Genomic DNA, 23821 nt, shown 5'->3' on the forward strand with positions numbered 1-23821 from the left:
CGTAAGATTCAAAATAATAGTTTGCTATTGACATGAAAACAATAACACTTCAAGCAAACTAGCAAGGTAATCATGAACTTTTGAAATAACAAGGCCAAATAAAGTTATCCCTACAAAATCATATAATCTGGATATGCTCCATCATCCCCACACAACTAATTTAAATCAAGCACAACCCCGGTATTGGCCAAGTAATTGTTTTCGCACTCTTACTTTCTCAAACCTTTTATAACTATCAGGCAATACATGAGCCTGAGCCATGGATATAGCACTATAAGTGGAATAGAGTGTGGTGGTGGTTGTGAGACAAAAAGGGAGGAGATGGTCACATTGACTCGGTGTATCAAAGGGCTATGGAGATGCTCATTAATAGATATAAATGTGAATGAGTAGGGATTGCCATACAGGGGATGCACTAGATCTATAAGTATGTGAAAGCTCAGAAGGAGAACTAGTGGGTGTGCATCCAACTTGCTTGCTCACGAAGACCTAGGGCAATTTTGAGTAAGCCCATCATTGGAATATACAAGCCAAGTTATATAATGAAGATTACCACTAGCATATGGTGGTGACGAAACGAGAGGCTATCAATCATGAAGAACATGGTGCTATTATGAAGCACACGTGTCGAAAAAGATAGTAGCATTGTCCCTTCTCTCTTTTTCTCTCTTTTTTTATTTGGGCTCTTGGGCCTCTCTTTTTTCTCTCTATTTTTTTGGGCTCTTTGGCCTCGTGTTTTCCTCACATGGGACAATGATATAATAATGATGATCATCACACTTTTATTTACTCACAGCTCAAAGCAAAGAACGATGATGACTCTATAGGAAATGCCTCCAACATTGTACCGGGATATGCAACGATCTAGCTTGGCGTATGCCGTTGAAACATCTCGCTAGCTATCTTATGATCTTGCAATGGAAATATGAGAGTGGCGGCACAAGTCATGAGACGGAACAGTGGGAGTTGCATAGCAATATATCTTGGAATGGCTATGAAAATGCCATAGTAGGTAGGTATGGTGGCTGTTTTGAGGAAGGCATATGGTGGGTTTGTGTACCGACGAAAATTGCGCGGCACTAGAGAGGCTAGCAATGGTGGAAGGTGAAAGTGCATCTATACCATGGACTCACATTAGTCATGAAGAACTCACATACTTGTTGCGAAAGTTTTTATTAGTAATCGAAACAAAGTGCTAAACGCATACTCCTAGGGGAACGGTTGGTAGGTGTTAACCATCGCGCGATCCCGACCGCAACACAAAGGATGACAATAAATAGATCAATTATGCTACGACTTCCTAACATAGCGGTTCACCATACGTGCATGCTATGGGAATCGCTAACTTCAACACAAGTATTTCTAGATTCACAACACCCTACTGACATAACTCTTAATATTACCAAATCCACGTCTCAAAACTAATTGAGAGGAACCAAAACTTCTCTTTGTACTCAATGCACATGAAGATGGAGGTTTCTGTATCCTCTTTGGGTACCTATCACCTTTGGGGACTACTTTCATAGCACAAGCCGACTACCAAGTCACGCACCGCCGTGCTCTAAAAGATCTAACTAAAGCACAGAGAGCAAAATTATCTAGCTCAAAAGATATAAGTGAAGCACTATGAGCATTCTAGAAAAATAACGATGAGTGCATGTCTCTCTCAAGATGTGTGCAGAAAGGATGATTGTGACACAACAAAAAGAAAAGACTCCTACGATACAAGACGCTCCAAGCAAAACGCATATCATGTGGTGAATAAAAATATAGCTCCAAGTAATGTTACCGATGGATTGAAGATGAAAGAGGGGATACCTTCCCGGGGCATCCCCAAGCTTAGGATTTTTGGTGTCCTTGAATTTGGCTTGGGATGCCTTGGGCATCCCCAATCTTGAGCTCTTTACACTCCTTATCTCTTTGTCCATGAGAACATCACCCAAAACTTGAAAACTTCACAACACAAAACTTAAACAGAAACTCGTGATAACATTAGCACAAGAAAACAAACTACCACCTCTTTAGGTATTATAGCAATCTTGATTTCTATTTATATTCGTGTTAGATTACTGTATTCTCACTTTTCCGTGGCTAGTACTCCCCGATACTATCCATAGTTTCATCAAAACAAGCAACCAACTCAACTAAAACAGAATATGTCAAAAACAGGAACTAGCACTAGGCACTGAGTTAATAAGTTAGTCCCAAAAAGATATAAAAGGCATACAGAACATCCAAAGTTTGACAGGATAATACCATGAAACCATCAAAAATTATAGATACGTTGGAGACGTATCGGGTCGCACCCAGGAGGTCGTCGGGCAGCTACCCCGATAGATTTTCACTGAGGAAGCCAGGAGCATGCCGCACAAGTACATATGCCCATATCGGGAAAGATCCCCGCTCGCCACGCTCCCACAGCGTCCACACGCCTCCGGTGAGCTCTCGCCCGCCGCCCCACCACCAACCTACCACCATTCCAGCAGAGAGACCGCGACACGCCAGATCCACTCTCGCCTGCACTGCAGCGGCCTTCGGCCCCCGCGCGTCATGAGCCTCCTGTTGGGGAATGTTGCATGGGAAACAAAAAAATTCCTACGCACATGAAGACCTATCATGGTGTTGTCCATCTACAAGTGGAGATTACATCTACGTACACTTGTAGATCGCACAGTGGGAAGTGTTAAGAAACATGGTTGATGTAGTGGAATGTCTTCACGTCCCTCGAACCGTCCCACGATCCGTCCCACGAACCGTCTCGCGATCCGTCCCACGATCGTTCCGATCTAGCACCGAACCACCTCCGCGTTCAGCACACGTACAACTCAACGATGATCTCGGCCTTCTTGATCCAGCAAGCAAGACGGAGAAGTAGATGAGTTCTCCGACAGCGTGACGGCGCGCAGGTGTTGGTGACGATTGATTCCTGCAGGGCTCCGCCCGAGCTCCGCAGAAATCTAATCTAGAGGAAGTACTACGAGGTGTAGGTTTGAGTTGCACGTGGGAAAGTTGTCTCAAATCAGCCCTAAACCTCTAGTATATATAGGAGGATCCAAGGGGTGGGGCAAAGCCCTAGGGCGTCGGCCAAGGAGGCCTCCTTGGGTCGGCCCACTTGGTGAAGGGAGGAGTCCTTCTCCTATCCCACTTGGATTAGGACTCCTTCCTTATTTTTCCACCTCTTTTGGATTTCCCACTTTTTCCTCATGGGCTTTCCATGGATGACTTTGTCAGCCCATTATACCTTATTGTACATCTAGTAAACCCACGTGGACTCCTTGGGGCCTGGTGGGCCCACCCGGTGGGCCCCCGGAACCCATTCGTCACTCCCGGTACGCTGCCGACAATGCCCGAAAACTTTCCGGAATCCAAACACCAACTTCCTATATATCAATCTTCATTTCCGGACCATTCCTAAAACCCTCGTGACATCCGTGATCTCATCCGGGACCCCGAACATCCTTCGATCACCAACACATATAACTCAACTATACTAAAACATCATCGAACCTTAAGTGTGCAGACCCTGCGGGTTCGAGAACTATGTAGACATGACCCGAGACACTTCTCGGTCAATATCCAATAGCGGGACCTGGATGCCCATATTGGATCCTACATATTCTACGAAGATCTTATCGGATGAACCTCAGTGCCAAGGATTCATATAATCCCGTATGTCATTCCCTTTGTCCTTTGGTATGTTACTTGCCCGAGATTCGATCGTCGGTATCCGCATACCTATTTCAATCTCGTTACTCGCAAGTCTCTTTACTCGTTCTGTAATACAAGATCCTGTGACTTACACTTAGTCACATTGCTTGCAAGGCTTGTGTGTGATGTTGTATTACCGAGTGGGCCCCGAGATACCTCTCCGTCACACGGAGTGACAAATCCCAGTCTTGATTCATACTAACTCAACGAACACCTTCGGAGATACTTGTAGAGCACCTTTATAGTCACCCAGTTACGTTGCGACATTTGATACACACAAGGTATTCCTCCGGTGACAGTGAGTTATATGATCTTTGTTGAGGAACGTTGCATGGGAAACAAAAAATTTCCTACGCACACGAAGACCTATCATGGTGATGTTCATCAACGAGAGAAGATTTGGATCTACGTACCCTTGTAGATCGCACAGCAGGAAGCGTTAAGAAACGCGGTTGATGTAGTGGAACGTCTTCACGTCCCTCGAACCGCCCCACGAACTGTCCCGCGATCCGTCCCATGATCCGTCACGCGATCCATCCAACGAACCGTCCCGCGATCCGTCTCACGAAGCGTCTTGTGATCCGTATTCATGATCAGTTCCGATCTAGTGCCGAACGGACGGCACCTCCACGTTCAGCACACGTACAACTCGATGACGATCTCCACCTTCTTGGTCCAGCAAGAGGGACGAAGAGGTAGAAGAGTTCTCCGGCAGTGTGACGGTGCTCCGGTGGTGGTGACGATCTAATCCTGCAGGGCTCCGCCCGAGCTCCGCAGAAATACGATCTAGAGGAAGAACTATGGTGTCTAGATTTGAGTTGCACGTGGCAAAAAGTTTTCTAAAATCAGCCCTAATTCATCACTATATATAGGAGGGAGGGAGGGGAGGAGGCAGCCTCAAAACCTCAAGGTTTGGCCGAAATTGGAGGTGGAGGAGTCCTACTCCAATCCTACTTGGAGTAGGATTCCACCTTCCCACTTGGAAACTCTTTCCACCTTGTATTTTTTTCCTTCTCAAACCTTATGGGCCTTAGTGGGAAGTTATTCCAGCCCAATAGGGGCTGGTTTATCTCTTCCCATAGCCCATGAGACCCCTTGGGGAGTGACACCCCTCCCGATGGTCCCCGGCACCCCTCCCGGCACTCCCGGCCCATACACTACCGATGAGCCCGAAACTTTTCCGATGACCAAAACAGGACTTCCTATATAGTAATCTTTACCTTCGGACCATTCCGGAGCTCCTCTTGATGTCCTGGATCTCACCCGGGACTCCGAACAACTTTCGGTTACCAACACCTATAACTCAACTATACTAAAACGTCACTGAACCTTAAGTGTGCAGACCCTGCGGGTTCGAGAACTATGCACACATGACCTGAGACACTCTCCGATCAATATCCAATAGCGGGACCTGGATGCCCATATTGTATCCTACATATTCTACGAAGACCTTATCGGTTGAACCTCTATGTCAAGGATTCAGTTCATCTCGTATGTCATTCCCTTTGTCCTTCGGTATGTTACTTGCCCGAGATTCGATCGTCGGTATCCGCATACCTATTTCAATCTCGTTACCGGCAAGTCTCTTTACTCGTTCCGTAATACAAGATCTCGTGACTTACACTTAGTCACATTGCTTGCAAGGCTTGTGTGTGATGTTGTATTACCGAGTGGGCCCCGAGATACCTCTCCGTCACACGGAGTGACAAATCTCAGTCTTGATCCATACTAACTCAACGGACACCTTCGGAGATACCTGTAGAGCACCTTTATAGTCAACCAGTTACGTTGTGACGTTTGATGCACATAAGGTATTCCTCCGGTGCCAGTGAGTTATATGATCTCATGGTCATAGGAACAAATACTTGACACGCAGAAAACAATAGCAATAAAATGACACGATCAATATGCTATGTATATAATTTGGGTCTTGTCCATCACATGATTCTCCTAATGATGTGATTCCGTTATCAAGTGACAACACTTGCCTATGGCCAGGGAACCTTGACCATCTTTGATCAACGAACTAGTCAACTAGAGGCTCACTAGGGACAGTGTGTTGTCTATGTATCCACACATGTATTTGAGTTTCCAATCAATACAATTCTAGCATGAATAATAAACAATTATTATTAACAAGGAAATATAATAATAACTAATTTATTATTGCCTCTAGGGCATATTTCCAACAATCTCATGGTCATGAGAATAAATACTTATAGCAATAAAATGACACAATCAATATGCTACGTTCATAGTTTGGGTCTAGTCCATCGCATGATTCTCCTAATGATGTGATCCCGTTATCAAATGACAACACTTGTCTTTGGTGAGAAAACCTTGGACATCTTTGATCAACGAGCTAGTCAACTAGAGGCTTACTAGGGATAGTGTTTTGTCTATGTATCCACACACGTATTTGTGTTTCCAATCAATACAATTATAACATGGATAATAAACGATTATCATGAACAAAGAAATATAATAATAACTAATTTATCATTGCCTCTAGGGCATATTTCCAACACCTCCATGCCCAGCCTTCAGCGCACGCCGACCGCGCCGCCCCGCCTCCAACACGCGTCGGCCGCGCTCGCCCCGAGCGTCCGCATCACCGGCGCCTCCTCCGTCCAGAGAAGCAACCTACCACAACTCCAGCACTGACGAAAGAAAGAGAAGGCCCGTCGCCACCGCCGTCGCACGGGCTTTGTCCGACGATGCTCGCCGACGGCGACGAAGGGAGGGTTTATGGGGGGAGCGGCTTTTGGCCGCTAGGGTTTCACACCCGGGCCGCTCCGCGGGGGGAGCGACACGGGCCCGAGTTCGGGTGAAGGAAAGAGTGAGCCGGCCTGGTGTATCTTTGCATTGTGGAACCGTTGCTTGAACAATGTCGAGCAGCGAGCGCAATGGCTAATTCTTTTTTTGTTTCTTGTGGCTAGCAATGGATTTCACATGTATAGTAATTTTTGAGCCCTTGGATGCAACGCCGAAGTCACTTTGTCTGAATGTCAGCTTTTGCTCGGGTCGGGTCAGGTCAGGTCAGGTGTGACATTACCTCATGGTATCATGGGTTCACTGCCATAGGTACATACTCCTACTAGTACTACTTTGCTCGTCGGTGCTACTGCCGCACGGCCATTGGTCGGCATGCAGATGGCAGGCTGGGGATGACATCGGTGGATGTTTTTTTGCTTGGCATGTCTCCGCCCATCACGCTGATAAAATGCCGAAGGGTTCAGCGTCTCTAGCTTCCGCTACTTTTTCTATGCTCGCGGTCTGAGTATATTATTATATTATTAGGCTTATACTTATCGTTTCATAAATATAAGTTTTAATCTCCGACTGATCAAGAGATAGGAAAAAAGAAAAGAACTTCACGACAAATATGAACGCCGAGGTAAGTAGTGAATTTCCAGAGGAAAAGAATGCGCATTGACTCCCTGTTATTGTTCTCTATCTATCCCACAAGTCACAACCCAAGTCAAACACCGGGGCTGCACATATTACATACATAATGATATTCGTCAGACAACACCCCTAACCATAAGGTGATTATTCTTGCACTCGTAACCAATGCCAGCATCTCTACCTAACCTTTCTTTTCTTCAGAAGCTTGCTTTATATGGCAAAATTCCGGTGCGCGTGGGTGCATGCTGACATGAGATGATTCCCGGAAGAACACATTTGCAACCTCGAACCATTTCCGTTGCATCAGCACTAGTCTCCGAGTGAACTAAAAAAGAATGATGGATGGGTGGCGGAGGTCAGGTTTGGGTTGTTTCTGCTGCCTCCTTTCCCTGTCATGGGAAACAAAGGATCAGATACCAAACTGTTAATTAAAACAATCCCGACGTTTAAAGAAGGGTCGCCGAGTCTCTCCTCACACCAAGTAAGCATGGCTCAGTGATTAGGAATCGCCTTTGGTCAGTTTATTTTCTCGCGGCGACAGCGGCAGGGCGCGATAGAAAGTCGGGATCTGTTTTCTTCTTTCCTCTTCTCTGAGAACGACTATAAAAACAGCCCGTGGTAGAACTGTTTGAAGTGTACTCGAGGTTAATCTGTAATAAGCGATCATTTTAGCAGTGCTCTTTTCTTTTGATGGAAATGAGCCGTCACAATTGACAAGTCGGTAAACTCTAGAGCTGATGTCCTGATATCTAACTTGTGGATGGTTAGGAAGATGTGACATCCCCTTCTCATAGAGTTCAAATCCTAGATTTGACATTGTTGCTTGCATTTTTCTGAATTTATTTCAGATCTTTTGACGATGGGCGTTTAGTGGGAAGAGACGTTTCCGTCGACTATGAATGCGTCTGTGACGACTTTATCAATTTTAAAATGGTGTGCCGATTTAGTCTCTTGAAAATGTTCATAAGGGTAGGATGAACGTGCGTGCGTTTATAGTGATGCGTGTATACTCGTATATATAAACGAATTCGATTGTACTCCGTTAAAAAAACTTGTTACGTTGAGCAAGTCAGCAACTACTGCATGCACTGGCGGCGATACAGTTACAATGCACATCGGATGCCCGTAACGGCCACAGGGAACAACTTAACGGCTTACGACTCCGACCAGATTTAATGTGTACCGTACGTATCCACTGAAATAACTACACATTGATGCCAGAGTTAACGTTGGGCTGGCCGGATTTTTCTCTTTCTTTTCTGGGTCGTTTGCACGACAATGCCATTCAAAATTCAAACCGGGTCCTCCCTCCATGCATGCATGGTTGGTTCTGTACGTGGTTGCAGCAGCAGTGTTTCATTTACACAGGTACACGGTACACTTTAATTGCTCTTGCATCACGCGCTCCGTATTAGTACCAGTATACTCCGTATATCAGAGCGGCGGGCCGTTGCACGCCGTATATATCGTTTGACTAGCACGTACGTACGTACTCCTCGCCGGCAAGCTTATTAGCTCTCGTATGGCTCTCGTCTCCTACATGCGCTGTAAAAACACTGTGATCCTCGTGCAGCGAAGGGCAATCCACAATTCAAGGCGTTGCAGTCGGGGAGAGGGAGGAGAGAGACTCGCTTCACTGCCTGGCCGCCCCACAAGCTCAGCTCAGCTCAGTTGGATGATGTGATGTACGTAGGACGGACGGGGCATGTGTGTTTCTGACCTGAAAGCCAGTCGAGTATGGCGGCGTCGGCTTTACTGTGCTGCATTTCCTGCTTGCATGTGTATGTGCGTGTCTGCGCCGTGGTGTGCGCCCGTCAGTATGTCAGAGCCAGGACGCAGTAACTTTGCGTGGAAGTAACCGATCGAGGTGCCGTGGGATCTATCATCGGCTTCCCGATTCTACTGTCGTCCAGTACACTAGTAGGAGTATTTCTTAAAAATTTACCGAGTCATGAACTTCAACTTTGTCGTCTGAAAAATGTGGGCTCCGTGCAAGTTTTTTTGTTTGGCTCGCACTCCAAAACCGCCTTTGAACCGCGGAGCGACTCCAACGCCATGGTTGCCCAAACTGCGCCCCCTGCCAACGCTACAAACGGGAAGCAGAATCTGTCCATCACTTGCCGTTCAAGTGTAGATACTACATCAGAATTTGGTGGGCGCACACAAGTCCGTAAGGATTATACAGATACAGCGAGTGTTTGGTACTCCAACCAGTTGTGGGATCCGTGGGTGTGCGGGGATCCCACAAAAACGCATTTGAACGGAGCGACTAGTTATCGCCACCGTGAGATTGCAGTAAATTGCGCTTCAAGATAAAAATAGAATGTGCGATGTATTGCAGGCATGCTAGTCAAAGCGAAATTATCAAACGAATCTTTGCTGCAGGTAGACCATATAGAAGTGGAGTAGTACAGCGCCTGTACGTGCAGTCTTACGTCGAGCGAATGTAAATGCCTGATTAATTGGTTGACAAGGTCAAATTGGAAGCTCAATTGGTAGTAGTACCAAACCACTAGTACGATTTAGAGCGAGGTCATCCTGAGTTTGTACGGATAATTCCCATGTTTTTTTATAACATGGACGCTCTACATATACACATACATTCATCCTTATAAATGCAAACTCATGTACCACTTAATATTGATGAGGTCATCACATGCAACTTACTAGTCAATGCAAATATCTCCTCGTAGGCATGAAAATAATTTTGTAGTAATAGGTGGCCGTTAGTGGCGGAGCTAGCTAGTTCATGGAGCTCGGGCAAAATACGAAGGGATGTGGCTCATGGGCATTTGCCCACTAAGACTCATGATTAAATCTTCATCTCGTTCTATAATCTTATTAGAGTTCCTCGGTAGAGCCCGAACAGCTGCCCAAGGTCGCCGGGAGGTGGCTCTACCACTCGTGGTCATTGGACTCCTAGTTTTACTATTGTTGCGAGAATAGGGATACTGAGAACACTCTTGATGAAACTGTGTATCTCTTTGCCAAGTTTGTGTTAAAGAGAATGTAAGTCTCGGTAGCTCCGAAATTTTTGACTCGGTGCAACCGAAATTCTTTTTTGTTGAATGTTAAACCTAATTCAAAGTTCAAATCTTTGCAGAACTTCTGATTTTTGTGATGCTTATGCATTCCAGCTCTTCTAAATCTTTTCACAGGGTCTGCTTGTGTGCCAATATGTCAGGATCACAGGATAGTGAGAACAACTTTAGTAAGCCCAGTGGTGAGATGGACTCACGCACTAGTCCAGAGACGACAACTTCTGACCTAGGTACTCCTAGATCCCATGGTTTGCCCAAGGCAGCTACTAGGTCTAGGAAGAAGCTAAATTCAGAAGAAGAAGATGATGATTTTATCCCAGAGAAGATTTCTTCTCAGAACCAGAAGAAGCAGACTACAATCAGGAAGACTATGAGGAAGGAGTATGCTAGACATGCTGATGTGAGAGTTCCAGAGGCCACTTAGAGAGGATTTAAGATCTCTCTTGGAGCCCCTTCTTCCAGGCTTGCTAAGAAGCAAGGTTAGAAAAGAGCCAGGAAGAGAGTAGTGCATGTTGTTGGAAGGCCAGCCTCTATGTATGAAGACCCAGCAGAAGCTGCTGAGGAAGAGGAGGAACAGATTCCAGCTGATACCCCTCCTGTTAAGAAGAAGAAGTTTATGGCCGATGCTATGCCAAATAAGTGTGTACCCAAGCCTATAGCTCCCAAGGGGACTACTAAGGACATTCCTGTAGCAGAGAAGAACAAAGGCTCTGCATCGAGAGAGTTTGCTGCAGAGGAAAAAGGAGAATCACCATTGCTGATGAAACTGAGATCTCACATGCCATTGCACAATGTTGCTCATCCTATTGCGAAGGATATGAAGAAGAGAAGGGATCAAATATTGAGACGGTGGAGGTCTCCAGATCCATATGCTATCAGGAGAAGAATTGCTATTGATCCTCGTTTCCACACTAAGGAGCAACAAGAATTCTATGAGACAATGTTGCTTGACAAGAGTCCTGTAGTCAATGACATGCGATGTGTTGATTGGGAATATATCAAGGCCACTGAGGTCTACTTTCCCCATGTGAGAGAAAATTCCACGCTAGTTGATATTGAAGATTTTGTTGGCACATAGATGACTGCCTCGAACAATGAGATGATCATGCAATTCTAAAACTACTCATTTTATCCTGATGGAAGGATAGTTCGGATGACAGAAGGTCATCAGTGTGAGTCTACCATAGATGAGTGGGCCACTATCATTGGTGCCCTAAAGGTACAAGAGGGAGATTTGGATGTGTACTAGGAATCCAAGATGAATCACAACTCCATGTCAAATATGTACAATCCAGTGGCCCAAAAGTATGTGAAGACCCATAAATTTGGCTATGTCTATTTTCTGCAAAAAGGAATACCTACTACGAACAACATTTTGAGACACACGGTGATGCTCAAGTCGGGAAATGATAAGATGATTAGAGGATATTCCATTAACATGTTGCACCACTTAGACACCCACACCCGGTTCAAAGTGATGGACTAGATAGTAGAGACTGTCAGGAGGACTGTTGTAGATCAGAAGAGATCTTGTGGACATGAACCTTATATTCACATGCTCATCAATGCCAAGATTGGCAAGCATGCATATCAACTTGATCGTCCGCACCTACCACTTCACCCAGATTTTGAGGACAACATAGTTGTGATGGACCCCATCCATCCTAGCTCAACTTCAGCGCATGAGGCAGCGGAGGCAGCGAAGGCAGCAGAGGCAGCTAGAGATGCTCCAGCACGAGCTCCATAGCTCAGGACGAGAGAGGAGCAGATGTCTTTTCTTGTCAGCACCATCCAAGGGATGGAGAAGAAAATTTATGAGATCTTGCTGAACCAGAAGTGCCTTGAGAGGATTGTGAAAACAAAATTCCATGACTTGGATGTTAAGGTGACGGAGTTGACTACCACTGTTCAGCAGCTCCAGCGTGAATTTGATTCTGTGCACATTACCCATTCCAGAAGTGATGATGAAGAGTCACCTCTTCCCATGACTACTCAGTTCACGACCCAGACTAAGTCAACAGATGTGCCAGTTCTGGAAGCAAGACGGATACGTCCATTTTGCATCATGCTTTTATGTTGATATTTATCGCTTTATGGGCTGTTATTACACTTTACAGTACAATACTTATGCCTTTTCTCTCTTATTTTATAAGGTTTACATGAAGAGGGAGAATGCCGACAGCTGGAATTCTAGTCTGAAAAAGGAGCAAGTTTGAGATACCTATTCTGCGCAACTCCAAAAGCCGTGAAAATCAACGAGGAATTATTTTGGATTTTATAAAAAAATACTGGGTGGAAGAAGTACCGGAGGGGAGCCACTAGGAGGCCACAAGCCTGCCAGGCGCGGCCTACCCCCCTAGCCACGCCTGGGTGGCTTGTGGGCCCCCTGTTGCCCCTCCGACTCCCATCTTCTGCTATAAGGAGGGTTTCGTCCCAGAAAAAATTAGGAGGAGGCTTTCGGGAAGAGACGCCGCCGCCACGAGACGGAACTTGAGCAACACCAATCTAGAGCTCCGACAGGGCCGTCCTGCCGGGGAAACTTCCCTCCTGGAGGGGGAAATCGTCGCCATCGTCATCACCAACACTCCTCTCATCAGAGGGGACTCATCTCCATCAACATCTTCATCAGCACCATCTCATCTCCAAACCCTAGTTCATCTCTTGTAACCAATCTCCATCTCACGACTACGATTGGTACTTATAAGGTTGCTAGTAGTGTTAATTACTCTTTGTAGTTGATGCTAGTTGGATTACTCGGTGGAAGATCGTATGTTCAGATCCTTAACGCTATTAAATACCTCTTCGGTCATGAACATAATTATGCTTTGTGAGTAGTCACTTTTGTTCCTGAGGACATGGGATAAGTCTTGCTATAAGTAGTCATGTGAATTTGGTATTCGTTCGATATTTTGATGCAATGTATGTTGTCTTTCCTTTAGTGGTGTTATGTGAACGTCGACTACATGACACTTCACCATTATTTGGGCCTAGAGGAAGGCATTAGGAAGTAATAAGTAGATGATGGGTTGCTAGAGTGACAGAAGCTTAAACCCTAGTTTATGCGTTGCTTCGTAAGAGGCTGATTTGGATCCACTAGTTTACTGTTATGGTTAGACTTAGTCTTAATTCTTCTTTCGTAGTTGTAGATGCTTGCGAGAGGGTTTAATCATAAATGGGATGTTTGTCCAAGTAAGGGAAGCACCCAAGCACCGGTCCACCCACATATCAAAATATCAAAGTAGCGAACGCGAATCATATGAACATGATGAAAACTAGCTTGACAGAAATTCCCATGTGTCCTCGGGAGCGCTTTACCTCATATAAGAGTTTGTCTAGGCATGTCCCTTGCTACAAAAGGGATTGGGCCATCTTGCTGCACCTTTGTTACTATTGTTACTTGCTACTTGCTACGAATTATCTTATCACACAACTGTTTGTTACCGATAATTTCAGTGCGTGTAGAGAATACCTTGCTGAAAGCCACTTGTCAGTTCCTTCTGCTCCTCGTTGGATTCGACACTCTTACTTATCGAAAGGACTATGATAGATCCCCTACACTTGTGGGTCATCAAAGACCAACTTCATCAGCTCAAGCTTTAGCAGCTTCACCTTCAGCTCCAACTCCTGCATCTCCAGTATCTGGACCTCCAGCTCAAGGGACATCCACAAAAGTCGTCGCCGACGCTCTCCTGTCCACTCCATCGACTGCCACCGGAGGAGATCGAGCCCAAAGAGACGATTAGTTCTATACCTTTGAACTTTTTGGTATCTTGTTGCCAAAGGGGAGAAGTGTATAGATCAATTAGGGCTGAGAGAGAGAGAGAGAGAGAGAATTGTCTTTCTATTTGCTCTCCTTTGGTTTTACAAAACTTTTGGTCTTTTGTTTGCCTTAAACTTTCGTGTTTGATCATACGCTTTGATTGTTGATGCTACTATGTTATATATTTGAGCTATTTACATGATGATCATTCACTTATTTGTTTGGTGTTATGTGCATTACTATTCATTCATATCTTTTATGCGCACCACCAAAATGTATGTGACATGGAAGAATGAGCCATGATCCTAATCAATTGTGCATTTGCATTCAAATGCAAATTAAAATAATGCACAAATTTAGGGGGAGCTCTTGCTTTTCATATACTTCTCAAAGCGTCGATGCTAATCATTGATTATATATTTTGTCGAAACTTTGATTTATATGTTGTCATAAATTACCAAAAATGGGGAGATTGAAAGCACAATTACTCCCTAAGCTGGTTTTGGTAATTAATCACAACATATGTATCATTGAACTAATGATCTTATGAAAGTATATTTCAGAAAAGTTCAAAGATGCATTGGCCAAAGGATTGTGAGGAGAAACCCCATGATGCATGGAAAGAACTATGATTGCCTCAAGCTTCAAGCAAGAGGACTCTACATTTTACATATGTGAGAAATCGCTTTTGAGGGATGCCTATATATACCGCTCCACCTCCTATGATTTGCGGAGAAATCACTCAGAACAAAGACCCACTTGTCAGATCCATTTTTCCGAGAGAGAGCTTCCTACTCATCTGCTGAGATCAAGAGATTCCAACCCAACCATTTGAAACTTTATTTCTATCCTCCCCAAGTTTCTTTCCACAAAATCAATCTCTCCTACCCATGCCAAATCTGTGAGAGAGTGATTGAGTTTTGAGGAGACTATCTTTTGAAGCACAAGAGCAAGGTGTTCATTGTTCTACCACATTTATTACCTTTTGGAGGGTGGTGCCTCCTAGATTGGTCAGGTGTCGCTTGGGAGCCTCCTACTTCATGTTGTGGAGTTGAACAAAGAAGTTTGTAAGAGCAAGGAGATCGCCTACTTAGTGAAGATCTACCATGAGTGAGGCTAGTCCTGTGTGGACATAAGACATGGTGGAATAGACAAGGTCGCTTCTTCATGGACCCCTTGTGGGTGGAGCCCTCCGTGAACTCTCGCAGTCGTTACCCTCCGTGGGTTGAAGTCTCCACTAACGTGGACGTATGATAGCGCCACCTATCGGAACCACGCCAAAAATCCCCGTGTCAACCTTTGCATTTGATTTTCCTTACCTACCATCTACATTACATTTGCATGTCTTTACTTTCTGACGCTATACTCTTAGATATGCATGTGTAGGGTGAACTTGACTAGTCATAATTGCTAAAATTGGCCCACGACTAAAATTGGGAGAAGGATAAGTTTTTATTTTGTCAAGTAGTCTAATCACCCCCCCCCCTCTAGACATACTTCGGATCCTACAAGTGGTATGAGAGCTTTCGTATCTAGTGCATTGGTTTCACAACCTAGGAGAGTATGGCATCTAGTGAGGGGAATTATCACCGTAGAGGTCCATATTTTGATGATACAAACTTTGCTAGTTGGAAGGATAAGATGAAAATGCATATTCTTGGTCATAATCCCGTCGCTTAGGCTGTTGTTCATGTTGGTGTGTAAGGTGATTTCATCGGAGAAGGAAGACTATTGTATCATGATGCGACAAAGAAAGAACTAAAGATGTTGCAATACAATGCTCACGCCTGCGACATCCCATTCAACTGCTTGTGCCCCGAAGAATTCAACAAAATCAGCCGCCTTGAGAATGCAAATGAAATTTGGGATAATTTAGTTGATATGCATGAAGGTACTGATTCTAACAGGTGCTACGTCAACAAGAGTACTTCCCCGGCAGTGGTGACAGAGATCCTTCTGTCGTCTCTCGAGCTTGCGTTGGTTTTTCCCTTGAAGAGGAAAAGGTGATGCAGCACAGGAGCAGTAAGTATTTCCCTTAGTTTGAGAACCAAGGTATCAATCCAGTAGGAGAATCTCGTCAAGTCCGGAGTACCTGCACAAACACAAAAGAGCTTGCACCCAACGCTGTAAAGGGGTTGTCAATCCCTTCAAGATTGTTTGCAAAGTGAGATCTGAAGGCGGAAAGTGCAACGAAGTAAAAAGTGTAAGGTTAAAATATGGTGTGGAGTAGACCCTCGGGGCCATAGTGTTCACTAGAGGCTTCTCTCAAAATAGCAAGTAGGTGGGTGAATAAATTACTGTCGAGCAATTGATAGAACCGCGCAAAGTCATGACGATATCTAAGGCAATGATCATACATATAGGCATCACGTCCGAGACAAGTAGACTGATACTTTTTGCATCTACTACTACTACTCCACACATCGACCGCTATCCAGCATGCATCTAGTGTATTGAGTTCATGACGAACAGAGTAACGCCTTAAGCAAGATGACATGATGTAAAGGGATAATCTCAAACCAATAATGAAAACCCCATCTTTTTACCCTTGATGGCAACAACACGATATGTGCCTCACTACCCCTTATGTCACTGGGTGAGGTCACTGCATGGTATGAACCCAAAACCAAGCACTTCTCCCATTGCAAGAATCATAGATCAAGTTGACCAGACAAAACCCACAACTCGAAGAGAATTACAAGGATATGAAATCATGCATAAGAGAGATCATTAGAAACTCAAATAAGATTCATAGATAATCTGATCATAAATCCACAATTCATCGGATCTGGACAAACACACCGCAAAAGAAGATTACATCGGATGGATCTCCATGAAGATCATGGAGAACTTTGTATTGAAGATCCAAGAGAGAGAAGAAGCCATCTAGTTACTAGCTATGGACCCGTAGGTCTATGGTGAACTACTCACGCATCATCGGAGAGGTCATGGTGTTGATGAAGAAGCCCTCCATATCCGAATCCCCCTCCGGCAGGGCACCAGAACGTGCCCCAGATGGGATCTTGCGGAGGCAGAAGCTTGCGGCGGTGGAAAAGTACTTTCTATGTCCTCGTGATTTTTTGTGAATTTTTTGGGGATATATAGGCGCAAAACCTAGGGCAAAGGAGGTCCAGGGGGCCCACAAGCCTGAGGGCTGCGGCCTCCCCCTGGCCACGGGGTGGGGGCTTGTGGGGCTCCTGGGGACCCCCTACCTTGGCTCTCAAGTCCCCTGATCTTCTTCCGTTACGAAAAAATTCTTTTCGGGGATTTTATTCCGTTTGGACCCCGTTTCAAATTCTCCTGTGAAAGGGGTCAAAAACATGGAAGAAACAGGAACTGGCACTTGGCACTGAGTTAATAAGTTAGTCCCAAAAATATATATCTAAGGCATGCAAAACATCCAAAGTTTGACAAGATAATAGCATGAAACCATCAAAAATTATAGATACGTTGGAGACGTATCAAGCATCCCCAAGCTTAACTCCTGCTCGTCCTCGAGTAGGGAAGTGATAAAGAATGAATTTTTGATGTGGAATGCTACCTAGCATAGTTGTCCTTTGCAACTTCTTTCACGTGACATGAATGTTCAGATCCGTAAGATTCAAAACAATAGTTTCTATTGGCATGAAAACGATAATACTTCAAGAAAACTAGCAAAGTAATCATGAACTTTCAAAATAACAAGACCAAGGAAAGTTATCCCTACAAAATCATATAGTCTGGCTATGCTCCATCAACCTCACACAACTAATGTAAATCATGCACAACTCCGGTATTGGCCAAGTAATTGTTTTCGCACTCTTACTTTCTCAAACTTTTTATAACTATCACGCAATACATGAGCGTGAGCCATGGATATAGCACTATAGGTGGAATAGAGTGTGGTGGTGGTTGTGAGACAAAAAGGAGGAGATGGTCACATTGACTCGGCGTATCAAAAGGCTATGGAGATTCCCATTAATAGATATCAATATGAATGAGTAGGGATTGCCATACAAAGGATGCACTAGAGCTATAAGTATGTGAAAGCTCAAAAGGAAAACTAGTGGGTGTGCATCCAACTTGCTTGCTCACGAAGACCTAGGGCAATTTTGAGGAAGCCCATCATTGGAATATACAAGCCAAGTTATATAATGAAGATTCCCACTAGCATATGGTAGTGACAAAGCAAGAAGCTCTCAATCATCAAGAACATGGTGCTATTATGAAGCGCAAGTGTTGAAAAAGATAGTAGCATTGTCCCTTCTCTCTTTTTTTTATTTGGGCTCTTAGGCCTCTCTTTTTTCCTCTTTTTTTTATTTTTGGGCTCTTTGGCCTCTTTTTTTTAATTTCCTCACATGGGACAATGATCTAATAATGATGATCATCACACTTTTATTTACTCACATATCAAAGCTCAAAATGATGATGACTCTATAGGAAATGCCTTCGACAGTGTACCGGGATGTCCAACGATCTAGCATGGTGTATGACGTTGAAACATCTCGCTAGCTATCTTACGATCATGCAATGTCAATATGAGAGTGCGACACAAGTCATGAGACGGAACGATGGGACTTGCATGGCAATATATCTCGGAATGGCTATGAAAATGCCATAGTAGGTAGGTATGATGGCTGTTTTGAGGAAGGCATATGGTGGGTTTGTGCACCAGCGAGAATTGCGCCGCACTAGAGAGGCTAGCAAGGGTGGAAGGTGAAAGTGCATCTATACCATGGACTCACATTAGTCACGAAGAACTCACATACTTGTTGCAAAAGTTTTTATTAGTAATCGAAACAAAGTGCTAAACGCATACTCCTAGGGGAAGGGTTGGTAGGTGTTAACCATCGCGCGATCCCGACCTCAACACAAAGGATGACAATCAATAGATCAATTATGCTCCGACTTCCTAACATAGCGGTTCACCATACATGCATGCTACGGGAATCACTAACTTCAACACAAGTATTTCTAGATTCACAACACCCTACTAACATAGCTCTTAATATGACCAAATCCACGCCTCAAAACTAATTGAGAGGAATCAAGACTTCTATTTCTAGTCAATGCACATGAATATGGAGGTTTTTGTATCCTATTTGGGTACCTATCACATTTGGGACTATTTTCATAGCATAAGCCAACTACCAAGTCACGCACCGCCGTGCTCTAAAAGATATAAGTGAAGCACATAGAACAAAAGTTTCTAGCTCAAAAGATATAAGTGAAGCACTATGAGCATTCTTGCAAAAATCACGATGGGTGCATGTCTCTCTCTCTCAAAAATGTGTGCAGCAAGGACGATTGTGATACAACAAAAAGAAAAGACTCCTACAATACAAGAAGCTCCAACAAAACACATATCATGTGGTGAATAAAAATATAGCTCCAAGTAATGTTACCGATGGATTGAAGACGAAAGAGGGGATGCCTTCCCGGGGCATCCCCAAGCTTAGGATTTTTGGTGTCCTTAATTTGGCTTGGGATGCCTTGAGAATCCCCAAGCTTGAGCTATTTCCACTCCTTATCTCTTTTTCCATGAGAACATCACCCAAAACTTGAAAACTTCACAACACAAAACTTAAACAGAAACTCGTGATAACATTAGCACAAGAAAACAAACTACCACTTCTTTTGGTACTGTAGCAAACCTGAATTCTATCTATATTGGTGTTGGGCTACTGTATTCTCACTTTTCCATGGCTAGTACCCCCTGATACTGACCATAGTTTCATCAAAACAAGCAACCAACTCAACAAAAACAGAATCTGTCAAAAATAGACCAGTCTGTAGCAATCTGTATACTTCGTATACTTATGGTACCTCAAAACATCTAAAACATTACGAAGGCCTGGGAAAAAGGCATATCAACCAGCAGCAAAAAGAATCAACTCAAAAGCTCTTTTTGAAAAAAAATGAAAAATCATCTCATGAGCGAAAAGTTTCTGTCTTTTTCCAGCAGGATCAAACAACCATTACCAAGACTAGTCATAAAGGTTTTGCTTGGCTCAAACACAAAAAGAAACATAAAAACACAATCAAAACAGAATTGTGATGGTGTGGACGCAACAAAACAGAAAGAAAAAGATAAATTCATTGCGTTGCCTCCCAACAAGCGCTATCGTTTAATGCCCTTAGCTAGGCATAAAAGCTATAGAATCACGTATCGCCGTCTTTGGTGCTCAAACCATAAGTGGCCCTCATCATGGATTCATAAGGCAATCTTATTTTTTTCTAGGAAAGTGTTCCATGACCTTCCTTAAAGGAAATTGAAATCTAATATTCCCTTCCTTCATATCAATGATAGCACCGATAGTCCTTAGGAAAGGTCTACCAAGAATAATAGGGCATGTAGGATTGCAATCAATGTCAAGCAGAATGAAATCCACGGGTACATAGTTCCTATTTGCAATAATAAGAACATCATTGATCCTTCTGATGGGTTTCTTGACAGTATAATCAGCAAGATGCAAATGAAGAGAACACTCTTCAATCTCATTAAAACCCAGAACATCACATAAAGACTTTGGAATCGCAGAAACACTAGCACCCAAATCAAACAAAGCATTGCATTCATAGTTTTTGATTTTGATTTTGATGGTAGGTTCCCACTCATCATGAAGCTTTCTAGGGATAGAGACTTCCAATTCAAGTTTCTCTTCAAGAGATTTTATCATAGCTTCGACGATATCATTGGTAAAGGCCTTGTTTTGGCTATAAGTGTGTGGAGTGTTTGACATGGATTGCATCAAAGAAATGCATTCAATCAAGGAGCAACTATCATAATTGAATTCCTTGAAATCCATAGTACTAATTTCATTACTACTCAAAGTTTTAACATCTTCTACTCCACTTTCAATGCTTTTAGCATCAAGATAGATAGACTCCGAATCATTGGGGCACTTTTCAACCAAAGTGAATTAATATCCAGCCCCATAATCATTACGTTTGACACAAGAAAACAAAGATTCAATGGGAGTCACACCAAGCACTTTAAGATCTTCGTGATTCTTATCACGGGAACACGCCTTTTAAGCCATTCATGTCTAACACGAATTTGGGCGGTTCTTTCTTGGCTCTCAATCATGGAAACACGCATAGCTTTCAAAGTTTCATCCATGTTGATCTTGGGAGGAACACATCTAACTTTCAAAGCATCAACATCACTAGACATTCTATCAACGCTCTTAGCCAAATCGTCAATTTTGAGTAGTTTTTCCTCTATGGACGCATTGAAAAAAATGTGAGTTGATAAACTCTTTCATATTACTCTCTAGATCAGAGGGTAATCTATTGTAATTTCCACGAGTATTGTTGTAGGAGTTGCCAAAGTTATTAGAGGAGTTCCTAGGAAAAGGCCTAGGAACATAGTTTCCTCTAAAAGCATTATTGTTGCCAAAGTTATTCCTACCAACAAAATCAACGTCCAAGCTAGTGTTGCTACTCTCAGTAAAAGAAGACAAGGGCATACCATTAGGATCTAAAGGAGCACTTCTACTAGCAACCAAATTCATTAACTCATCCATCTTAGCACTCAACGAGTTAATTTCTTCTATAGCGTGTACCTTCTTACTAGTAGGTGACCTTTCAGTGTGCCACCGAGAGTTGTTCGTCATGATATTGTCTAGGAGTTTTGTGGCCTCCCCTAACGTGATTTCCATGAACGTTCCACCTGAGACGGAGTCCAAGATATTTCTAAAAGAGAAATTCAAGCTAGCGTAAAAGATTTGTATAATCATCCAAAGACTCAAGCCATGAGCAGGACAATTTCTAATCATTAATTTCATTCTCTCCCAAGATTATGCAACATGTTCATGATCAAGTTGCTTGAAATTCATGATATCATTACGGAGAGAGATAATCTTAGCCGGCGGAAAATACTTGGATATATAAGCATCTTTGCACTTATCCCAAGAATCGATACTATTTTTGGGCCAAGAAGAAAACCAAGTTTTTGCGCGATCTCGCAACGAGAAAGGAAAAAAGCTTCAATTTAATCACGTCATTATCCACATCTTTCTTATTTTGCATATCGCAAAGCTCAATGAAGGTATTGAGATGGGATGCGGCATCTTCACTAGGAAGGTCCGAGAATAGCTCTTTCATAACAAGATTCAGCAAAGTGGCATTGATTTCGTATGACTCCGCACTAGTGACGGGGGCAATCGGAGTACTAATAAAATCATTATTATTAGTATTCGAGAATTCACAAAGTTTGGTGTTTTCATTCATGGTGACTTCGGCAAACAAGCAATGACACAAGCGAACAAAGAGCAAGCGAGAAAAAGGCAAACGAAAAAGGAAAATTGGTGAAGTGGGGGAGAGGAAAACGAGAGGCAACTGGCAAACAAAGTAAATGCAAGAGATGAGTTTATGACACCTACATGGATGAGTTCTTGATTTGATCCTCCCCGGCAACGGCACCAGAAATCCTTCTGCTATGTCAACAAAAGTCCTTCCCCGGCAGTGGTGCTAGAGATCCTTCTGTCGTCTCTTGAGCTTGCGTTGGTTTTTCCCTTGAAGAGGAAAGGATGATGCAGCACAGGAGCAGTAAGTATTTCCCTCAGTTTGAGAACAAAGGTATCAATCCAGTAGGAGAATCTTGTCAAGTCCAGAGTACCTGCACAAACACAAAAGAGCTTGCACCCAACGCTGTAAAGGGGTTGTCAATCCCTTCAAGATTGTTTGCAAAGTGAGATCTGAAGGCAGAAAGTGCAACAAAGTAAAAAGTGTAAGGCTGAAAATATGGTGTGGAGTAGACCCTGGGGGCCATAGTGTTCACTAGAGGCTTCTCTCAAAATAGAAAGTATTACGGAGGGTGAAAAAATTACTTTCGAGCAATTGATAGAACCGCGCAAAGTCATGACGATATCTAAGGCAATGATCATACATATAGGCATCACGACCGAGACAAGTAGACCGATACTTTCTGCATCTACTACTATTACTCCACACATCGACCGCTATCCAGCATGCATCTAGTGTATTGAGTTCATGAAGAACAGAGTAATGCCTTAAGCAAGATGACATGATGTAGAGGGATAATCTCAAACCAATGATGAAAACCCCATATTTTTACCCTTGATGGCAACAACACAATACGTGCCTCACTGCCCCTTCTGTCACTGGGTGAGGTCACCGCACGGTATGAACCCAAAACCAAGCACTTCTCCCATTGCAAGAATCATAGATCTAGTTGGCCAGACAAAACCCACAACTCAAACAGAATTACAAGGACATGAAATCATGCATAAGAGAGATCAGGAGAAACTCAAATAAGATTCATAGATAATCTGATCATAAATCCACAATTGATCAGATCTCGACAAACACACCGCAAAATAATATTACATCGGATAGATCTCCATGAAGATCATGGAGAACTTTGTATTGAAGATCCAAGAGAGAGAAGAAGCCATCTAGTTACTAGCTATGGACCCGTAGGTCTATGGTGAACTACTCACGCATCATCGGAGAGGTCATGGTGTTGATGAAGAAGCCCTCCGTATCCGAATCCCCCTCCGGCAGGGCACCAAAACGTGCCCCAGATGGGATCTTGTGGAGACAGAAGCTTGCGGCGGCGGAAAAGTACTTTCGATGATCTCCTGATTTTTTGTGGAATTTTTGGGGATATATAGGCGCAAAAGCTAGGGAAAAGGAGGTCCAGGGGGCCCACAAGCCTGAGGGCCGCGGCCTCCACCCTGGCCGCGGGGTGGGGGCTTGTGGGGCCCCTAGGGACCCCCTACCTTGGCTCTCAAGTCCCCTGATCTTCTTCCGTTATGGAAAAAATCTTTTCGGGGATTTTATTCCGTTTGGACTCCGTTTCAAATTCTCCTCTGAAAGGGGTCAAAAACATGGAAAAAACAGGAACTGGCACTTGGCACTGAGTTAATAAGTTAGTCCCAAAAATATATATATAAGG

This window comes from Hordeum vulgare, chromosome 3H, assembly GCF_904849725.1.
Source record: "Hordeum vulgare subsp. vulgare chromosome 3H, MorexV3_pseudomolecules_assembly, whole genome shotgun sequence".
Classification (NCBI taxonomy): domain Eukaryota; kingdom Viridiplantae; phylum Streptophyta; class Magnoliopsida; order Poales; family Poaceae; genus Hordeum; species Hordeum vulgare.